The following is a 9,491-nucleotide window of genomic DNA, read 5'->3' as shown; positions in this document are numbered from 1 at the left end:
TGCCACTTCTGCTTGGATGGAGACACCATTTCCTTTGTCTGGAGGACAAGTCATCTCTCCTGGAGACATCATCATCTCCTCGGATGGGAGAATCATCATCTTCTTGTGATGGGACATCATGGATGAAGGGCATCATCATCTCCTCACCTGGAAACATTCACTTTCCTGTCCTGGGATGGGAGGACATTCATGGATGCGAGACACCTTCTCCTTCACCTGAAGCACCATCTCCTCCTTCTGGGAGATGCCCATCTCCTCACCCTAGGAGTTACCCCACTCCCCACCCGGCTCTCTCTGCTTGTCCATATCTGCTTGGAAATCTGCAGCATAGCCCCACTGTGGAGCCTCTCCATTCCCCATCATCCTCATCCTCCCCATTATTGCTTCCATCATCTCCATCTCCATCATCCCATCATTCTCCGTCATTCTCCATCTCCATCATCTCCATCTCCGCCATCTCCATCATCCTCCATCTCTATCTCCATCTCCTCCATCTCCATCTCCATGTTTCTATCAATCATTCATCTCCTCCATCTTCAACCATCTCCATCATCTCCATCTCTATCATTCATCTCCCATCATCTTCAATCATCTCCATTCTCCATTTCTCCATCTCTATCTCCATTTCCATTCACCTCCATTGTCTCCATCTTTTTGGCCGAGCCTCGACGTTGCCCCCCATGCGAATCCCCACAGGAAAGTATGGATGGAGATGCCCACAAGTCCTTGGTAGATACCTCCTGGAGTGTTTCCCAAGGAGATCTGACCAGAAGAAGATGCTTCCATGATGAAACACACACCATGGGGAGGATGGTTTCCCACCCTCCGACGTCGGAGCCGGATGGTGACGTGGTGGACATCAAGAACAAACTAGTGACAGATGCCGGGCGTCTCCCATTCACGGCAACGGCCGTATCCTGCCTTCAGTACAAACCAGTCCCACCAGACAGGCATTCCGATGTCCCAAACGTGAGGTGGAAGGTTGATTTGCAAGGCAAACGTGGATTCGGAGGTCCACCTCACCCAGGCTGGATCCATACGTGGGTGGCAGGTGGTGCATGAAGGAGATCCTGGGTGAAAACCAGAGGAGAAGGCCAAAAATAATCAGGATTTGGGTCGCCCATGGGCAAAGATACCAGCGAGGGGGTCTTTGGGGGTAAGGAGGGGAGTCCAGGAGAGGAAAAAAGGAGATATGTATTGATTTTTGTCATGTTTCCACTGTAAATTTTCCTATATAGGCCCGATGTGGGTTTAAATAATCAACCCCAAAGACCTCGTTCCAATAGCAGTAGATGGGATTTGGGTTAAAAATACCAGCCCAAAGACTTTGTCCAATAAGAAGTAGGTGGATTTGGGGTTAAATAACCAGCCCCAAAGACGGTTGTCCAATAGCAGTAGGTGGATTTGGGGTTAAATAAACCAGCCCCAAAAGAACTTCATCCAGCAGAAATAGGCCTGAAGTGGGGAGGGCCACCACATCCTATAGACACCAGAGTGGATCCATTGCCGACCATGAGGGTTGACCAACCCCAACTGGGACGACCATCCACGCCATTGAGGGGGAAAACAAGTGGAAGATGCCTTCAGAGACCCGCAAAACTTGGGACAGGCCACGCTGAGCCCCCTTATCTTCATGTTGTCGTGTGATGAAGGCCGCATCATGGGGACGGTCTCTCCCTTTCCCATTCAAGCCAAGTGAAGGTGGAGGCACCCCGGCGATTCGCGGTTCCCAGCGATTGCTTCTTCTCATCCCTCCCCACCTCAAGCTTCTCCTGATGGCAACAGGAGGTCCGGCAGGTCGCGTGGGGCAGCGGTCCTTAAAGCTGGTCCTACAAGCTTCCTTACCGAAAGCAAGAGGAAGGAATCAGCTCTTTGTAGATGCGTCACCTTCCCAGTTGGGGGCCAATCTTGGTTGGGAAGCCAAGCGGATGCCCCTCCCCAGAAGCACAAATGGCGAAACAGAAGGAGATTAAATGGGCCCTGGCGACTTCCTGATGGCTTGGTGACAAGGACGTGACCAACCAGTCCTAGGTTAAAGGGGGGGGGGGGTGGAGCTCTGTTTCTATTCCCTAAAATAGGGGTATAGGAGGTGGTGGGTGGGGGTAGGGGGCAACGGGTGGCACCCAAGGGTGGAGTATATTTGGTGGTAGGGGGGGTATATTGGGGTGTGGTTTGGGGATGGGGTGATGTCAAGTACTTCTGTATCCTGATCTGGAAGAACCCGACTCGAAACTTGGGGGGGGCAATGAGGCAGAATCTTTGGGGGTGGAGGTGGGTTGGAAGAGGCTCTAAATCAAAACCAGCCCACCCCCCCCCCAAAAAAAAAGGGGTGTTTCAAGGGTGATTTGGGTCATTTCTGATGGGATCCTCACAAGATTCAACAGATTTCAGCTCTTTGGTTTCTAGCCCCCAAAACCTTTTTGTCATGAAAAAGGACAAAAATTATCTTGGTGGACCCTCAGTGGATTAAAATAGATGGATCTCAGGACCTCAGTGATAAATGAGATTGTGAGTCTCAAATGGATTCCCAATGCCGATCAATAGATGGGACCCTCAATGGATCAACTGATGGATCCTGCAATGGATCAATTAATTGGATCTTCAATGGACCTCAGATTGGATCAATAGGTGGACCTCAATGGATCAATGGATGGAATTCTCAATAGACCCCAATGGATCACTATGGTTGGATCTCAATGGACCCCAATGGCAGTCAAGATGGACTGGATCTTCAATGGATCCCATTGGATCAATAGATGGATCCAATTGACCCGCAATAGTGGATCAGATGTGGTGGATCTCAATGGACACCCAATGAATCAGTGGTTGGATCTCAATGACACCAATGGATCAACGTGGTTTGGGATTCTCAATCCCGTGAACCTCAATGGATCATAAGGATGGATCTCCAAAGACCCCAATGGGATCGAAGAGGGAATCTCATGCGACCCAAATGGTCGATAGAATGGATCTCAATGGACCCCAATGAGATCGATGATGGATCTCAATTGACCACCAGTGGGATGCAATAAATGGATCTCCAATGGACCCCAATTGGATCGATAGATGGATTCAGATGGGACCCCAAAGAATCGGATGGATGGATCTCAATGGAGCCCCAAGGGATCAATGGATGGATCTCATGGATCCCATTGGATCAATGGGATGGATTCTCAATGGACCCCAATGGATCAATGGATGGATCTCAATGGACCCACCAATGGAATCAATTGGATGGATCTCTATGGACCCATTGGATCAATAAATGGGATCTCTCAGTGGATCCCATTGGATCAATAGGATGCGCATCTCAAATTGAGCCCAATGGATCAGTGCGTTGGAAATCTCAATTTAGACCCCAATGGGTATTCGGATTAGATGGATTCTCAATGGACCTCAGTGGATTGCATAGATTGGATCTCAATGGATCCCAATGGATCGATGGATGGATCTCAATGGATCCCATGTGCATCAATAAAATGTCAAGACCTCTGGATACAATTGGAACGCTGATCCAATGGTGATTACATGATGGACTCTCAATGGGGACCTCAATGGATTCGATGGATGGATCTTCAATGCGACCCCAATGGATCGATGGATGGATCTCAATGGGGACCCCATTATCATGTGTGTGATCTGCAGATGGACTTCATTCTCAGGTGGACCTTCAGACCCAATTGGATCAATTAGCTGGGATTTTGATTGGATTGACCAGATGACCCCAAGTTGGGTATAAACAACCCAAAAAAAGAGGTCTTTTCCATCCAAGATTTGATGTGTCCGATGGGGTCGTTCCCAATCACCCTTTGACGATTTTCTAACACGTTCCTCCTCCAAAAGTCCCTTTCTTCTTTCAACAAAAAACCTTCTGGTGAGGGGATCCCAACAGGGCCGATAATTGACCCACTATAAATTCTAAAAGGTGGGGGGAAAATGAATGGGCCTATCAATGAGGTTTTAGGGTGATTTTCCTCTCGTTGCAGCGGGAGGACGGACGAGTCCGTATTCATTCGTGGGGGAGCCCTGCACCATCTCACAGGAGACCCTTCCAGGCTTTGCCCTGATTCAAGGACAAAGGGGCGATCCTTGTGGTGGGGGAAGCTTGGGGACGCCCAATTTGCGGTTCCTGGACAGCTGCCACACTTGCAAACAAGCCCAGGCAGGTGAGGGGGGTCCTGTGCTTCTGTGCTGCAGTTATAGTGGCCTGAAACCCCAATATTTCCCCTTCCTAGGGACCTGAGAGTGGAAGCTTGAGGCATCCCAGGGGTTGGGGTCTCCAATGGTTGGGTGTTTCTGGGGCTGGGGTCACAATACGGTGGGGTTCTCCCATGGCGTTTGCGGGTCTCCTATGGGAATCTCTCATGGGTTGAGGTCTTCCTATGGGATTGGGGTCTCCCAGGGGTTGGGGTTCCTATGGGGGATCTGCTTCATGCGTGTTGCAGCGTCTCCTATGGGTTGGTGGTCTCCCATGTGTTGTGGGTTCCCATGTGGTTGGCGGTTCTCCCAGGGATTTGGGGTCTCCCACAGGGTTGGGGGTCTCCCAGGCATTTGGGTCTCGCCAAAGGGTTGGGTTCTCTCCCCTAGGAGTGTGGGGTTCCGGGGGTTCTCCCAATAGGTTTGGGGTCTCCCCATGGGTTGAGGTCTCCCATGTGGGTGGGGTTCTCCCAGGGTGTTGGGTGTTGGAGAAATCCTTTAGCATTCAGACGCAGGGGATAGGTGTCATTGGGAAGGTGAAAAGAGTTGGAGAATGAGGTTGGTCTTCTGAGGGTCAGGGTCTGTCAACATTGTTTTATGAGAGGGGTCTTCCATGGGGAAGGGTAGGTTGGGTCTCATCGAAGGGAGTGGATGTGTTTGGGGGGTGCTCTACCCCGGGTGTTAATTCAGGTAAGAGGATCTCCCCAGGGTATTATTGGGTAAAGTGGAAAGTAATAGTTGTGACTCGCTAAAACACGAAAGCAGGAGGAGTGGGATGGAAGGGTGTAGCGGATGTGGTAACGGTGAGTGGGGGGGTAAATATGGATATTGGGGTGGGGGGTGAAGGTGTGGAGATAGTAAGTGGGATAAGTGGGGTAGGAAATGGTAATGAACCGTTGTGCGGTTGGTTGGCACTGGCGTTATAGCAGAGTTAGGATGTTGTGTTCATAGTATTTGGGATATTTATAGGATTTGGGTTTTACTTTAGGGGGAAAGGTTCTCCATGGGCATGGAAGGTTGTGTGTGTGTAATGGGCGGTTTGTATGCGTCTTTATATCTCCTTATTGATAATTGTTATTAATGATGGTGGTCTATCCTCAGGGGTTTGGGGGGCTATACCGTTACATGTTGGGCGGTTAAGGTACTAATTCCTGTCATTCACCCCATGGTTTGTTGATAAGCACACGAGTGTTTGAATGTGGATTTGGGGGGGGGATTTTTTAGTGTTGTATTGTGGTTTATGGGTTGAGTGGTTGTTTTTTTGTAAATAGAGTGTAGGTATGGTGTGGTCCAGTGGGGAGAGATACTTTTATCTAAGAAAGCTGATATGGGCTTTTAGAAGGAGTGTTGATGTATTGAGGTGATTGGTTTCATTGGGGTACTCGCTTAGAGAGAGATATAAGAAGAGTTAAATTTGTGTAATGATTAAAAGGTGGATGACGGAGTCGTAACGGCGAAGGGTGGAAGGATGGGGGAGAGACTGTATAAGAAGGAGAGAAGTGTGTGGGGGGTGTCCCAAGGGGTGTTATGAGTGTGGAGAATAATGATGGGAGGCATTGACATAACAAAATGTCATTTGTGAATTGGTCTTGTTTAAGGAGGGTTTTAGGGTTTGAAATAACTGGTGGGCATGTTAAGGGTGTAAGACAAAATTAAGGGTGCTAATAGTAGCGTTGATGTAACATGTGAATGAAAAGGGAGTGGCTTGGTGATGCATGTGCCATTGGGTAATTGGGTAATGTTAATGGGACCTGTGTGTGATGTGTGTGGATTTTAAATCAAGGAGCACAGAAAAAGTGAGTAATGGTGTGTGTGTGTGAAAAGCGATGAGCTGAAGGAAGTGGGCTGAGAATGAGTTGGGGTGTTATAAGAGAGAAGGTAAGCTGGTAAGGTGTAAATGACATAGTTGGATGGTATGTTGGGGGATGGCCAATTATACCAGATATGAATAACGATAAGGATTTGAAGGGTTTCTGAGGTAGGTGAATGGTGGGTGTGAAAAGTAATATGGTATTTGGTAGAGTGGGTTTATCATTTGTTTTAATGTGCCTGTGTGTATGGCATATATTCTTCCTGTAATGTGTAAGACGGTAATACTACTGTACATTTGCTCAGGCATGGCATAGAAAAAGAAGTTGGAAAAGCGGTCTGGCGAACTATGGAGGTGGATGTTTGGGCTGGGAAGGGTCTTCGCCGAAGTCAAAAGAGGTGTCTGCGTTTTCTGGTCGGGGGAGTGGGTGTGGCAAATGTTGTGACCGAGAGATTTATAGAATAGAAGGTTGTTAACTGGGGGGAAGGAGGGGGGCGCAGAGGGGATTTCCCAGAGTGGATACTATTTGTGCGCGGGCTTCTATCCGGAACTTTATCGCGGGAGCGCCCAACTCTCTCCTCAGGTAATCTGTATAGTTGGCGGTTCTCCTTTTTGTTGTCACGAGCCTCTCCCTTCGGCTTTGCCATAGTATGGACCTCTGGTTGTTGTGCTGGTAACCACTGGGATTTGAAGCGGCGGGGCGATGGGCAAGATCTGGGTTACCTTTAAGAGGCTCCCATTGATTTCGCCCCGGCTGTGCCATGGGTTGACTTCGCCCGATGGTTAGATGTTGGACGCGCGCGAGTTTTAGTCTATCTGTCGGCATCACCCTTTTCTTTTGAGGAGAGCTCTTTTTTCCCCATATTTCGCTCGCGTGGGCTTGCCGTAAGAAGCTTGTATTTCCCAGATGGTGAGATTAGCGCAATGCGCCGATATTTGTGCCCCCTCTCATCGTTTCCCCATAATTTTATCTCTGCCTCGTGCGTTTATATCACGAGTGCCCGATCTCACCTTACCCAAGGTCATATCTTACGCCCCTCCTTTCTCAGATATATGCCATATATTAAGTTTGTCGTCCCTGGCATATGTGGACTCCTCCTGATATCTCTAAACTACAATATGTTTTTCCTGAATACTATTATCGCGCCTTTTTCTTAGCCGATATTAACCCCATACTTTTCCTCACCTCTCTGGGGCTTTGCCGGCGCTCCAGGTGTGGTAGTTCCCCACTTTAAAGATTCCCCTGATGTATTACGCCTCATATTTTCTCGCCCCAGTTGGTTTCCCCCCCCATAGCTTGAGGAACGGGCTCGGCTGTTTGTGTGTGATGTGGGGTGTACTCGTCCGCGCAATAGATTTACGCGCCTCATGTGGTATTTGTGTGCGGTCGTCCGCTGTTGTGTCCCTACCAGATATTCATTATGCGTAGACTCCGCCAGTGAGTTTTCCCTCCTCGCTCCGGAGGATGTTTCTGTCATCGAGCATTATATACTTCCTCTGTTAATAAATTTTTTCTGCGCGTGACCGCGTTTGCCTGGCGCAGTGAAGGTTGTACTGTTTACGCCCAGATGTGCCCCGCTGGTTTGCGGCTTCCCCCGGAGGGTATGATTGTCCCCGTGCGCACTGTTTGTCCTTTCCACGATGAGTTACCCGCAGTATTTTCCCCCCTGCGTTATCCGACTTCATATTTCCCCCCCCTTTTTCCCCATATTAAGCGGCCCATAGTTTTGCGCCGCAGTTATGTTTCTCCCCCCTTTCCACCATACTTTCTCTCGGGCAGTAGTGTCTCTGTGTTCGCATATTTAACCCCATAGTGTAGGCTCTGCGCGCTTTATAGTGTTTGTTTGCGTCCACCTCCTTTCCCCATATTCTACCATATTACCACCCCATATTACTCAGCCTCAATGAGTTTGTGTTGATTACGACCCTGGTGTGTGTTTGCCACTCCCACTTTATTATATATGAGACCTCTGCTTCGGTGTGTTTCATGGATTGGTGAGGCGTTACACTCGCTCGCCTTGCTGGAGGATGGCGTCAGCGTGGGCCGTGGACGGTAGAGGAATCTCGATTCATGGCGTAGTCGCCGTCGGTGCCACCCTGAATTGGCGGGGTCCACCCCGTAATCTAAGGTCCCCGCACACCTGCTGTAGGCAAATGTGTCCTCGAGCCTGGATATGGAACGATCCAACGTAGGCTCTATTGGTGGACCAGCTGGTATGGTTCTCTCATTACACAAACCACGCCATTCCGCTCTTTCCAGGGCCATACAACATTCAAGACAGATCCGACACACTTAGCGGCAACCATATATGTTGCGGCCAGTTAGGATGGTGGGATGTGATGGTCGTCGGTTGTGTAGCGTGGTGTTGCATTCCTCCCTCTACTGTCCGTTCCGGATGTGATCATCGATGAATGGGTAAACGCATGCGATGGTCATCCATTTTTGTGACTTCAACAGGAAATCGTGGGATAAACAAGACCCCACTTATGTACGGACGATGGTGTACAATAGATGAGGTGGGTTGGACGGATTATGGGACCATAAGTACGATGGTGAGTCTAAGCCGAGGGACGCCTAATTAGTGTTAAAAAGGGGTAATACGTGGGGTCGCCGGGTTACAGAGACCCATAAATAAAAGGTGGGTTGGTACGCACCCATATGTGATTAAAGAAGCGGATACTGTGATGTACTCGGACGACCCCAGCGTCGGGTTTGAGAAGTATATAATGCGCCATACGCTATGGACAACCCTTTATTTAAAGTGCGGAGGACTTGTGGGTGGTAATGTGATCCTCCAAGTGAGCGTTTTAAGAGGGCTGGGTACATCGACCCATCATACAGGTCACTGTACGAGCTGTGGGTAGCAGGATCCACCATTACTTAGGATGAATAGATTAAAAAGGTGTAGGCTCTCATAGGCGGTAGAAGAGTTCTGATAAGTATAAAGGCGCGGTGTTTACGGCGATGCACCCCATTAACGTTCAATGCATGCTGAAATATATCGTGACTCACCCTTCAACTGAACAGCAGATGGGTTGAGCGTTACCAACGCATACGACCTATTATTCTTGTCAACAGGGAAAGGAGGAGAGTTGAGTTTATGATATATCCCATGGTTATGAAAGGTTAGTCGTTATCATAATTACCGGGAGTTGATTGTTTTTATATGTGGCTTATATCGAGGGTTGCGCTCTTTTTTTATATAATACCGTACGAACACCATGGTAGTTCAGTTACAGATGAGGTAAGAAGTGTCTTCAGACCCGTGTGGAGGTTACAGAAGTAGTCTGAGAACACCCATCAATAGTGTGAATAAAGGAAGTGTAATATACAAGGACCCCAGGTAGAATATGAAGGGTGAGGTTACTATGATACCCTATAATTCTAAAGGTGTGGGTGGATTTTCACCATACTTCCCTTTCATTAATAATTAAAAAGAATAGGGTAAGGGGGTAACAGAACCCCGATTATAAGAAATGTATA

Source organism: Coturnix japonica, unplaced genomic scaffold (genome assembly GCF_001577835.2).
Source record: "Coturnix japonica isolate 7356 unplaced genomic scaffold, Coturnix japonica 2.1 chrUnrandom557, whole genome shotgun sequence".
NCBI lineage: Eukaryota > Metazoa > Chordata > Aves > Galliformes > Phasianidae > Coturnix > Coturnix japonica.
This window is presented reverse-complemented; position numbering follows the sequence as displayed.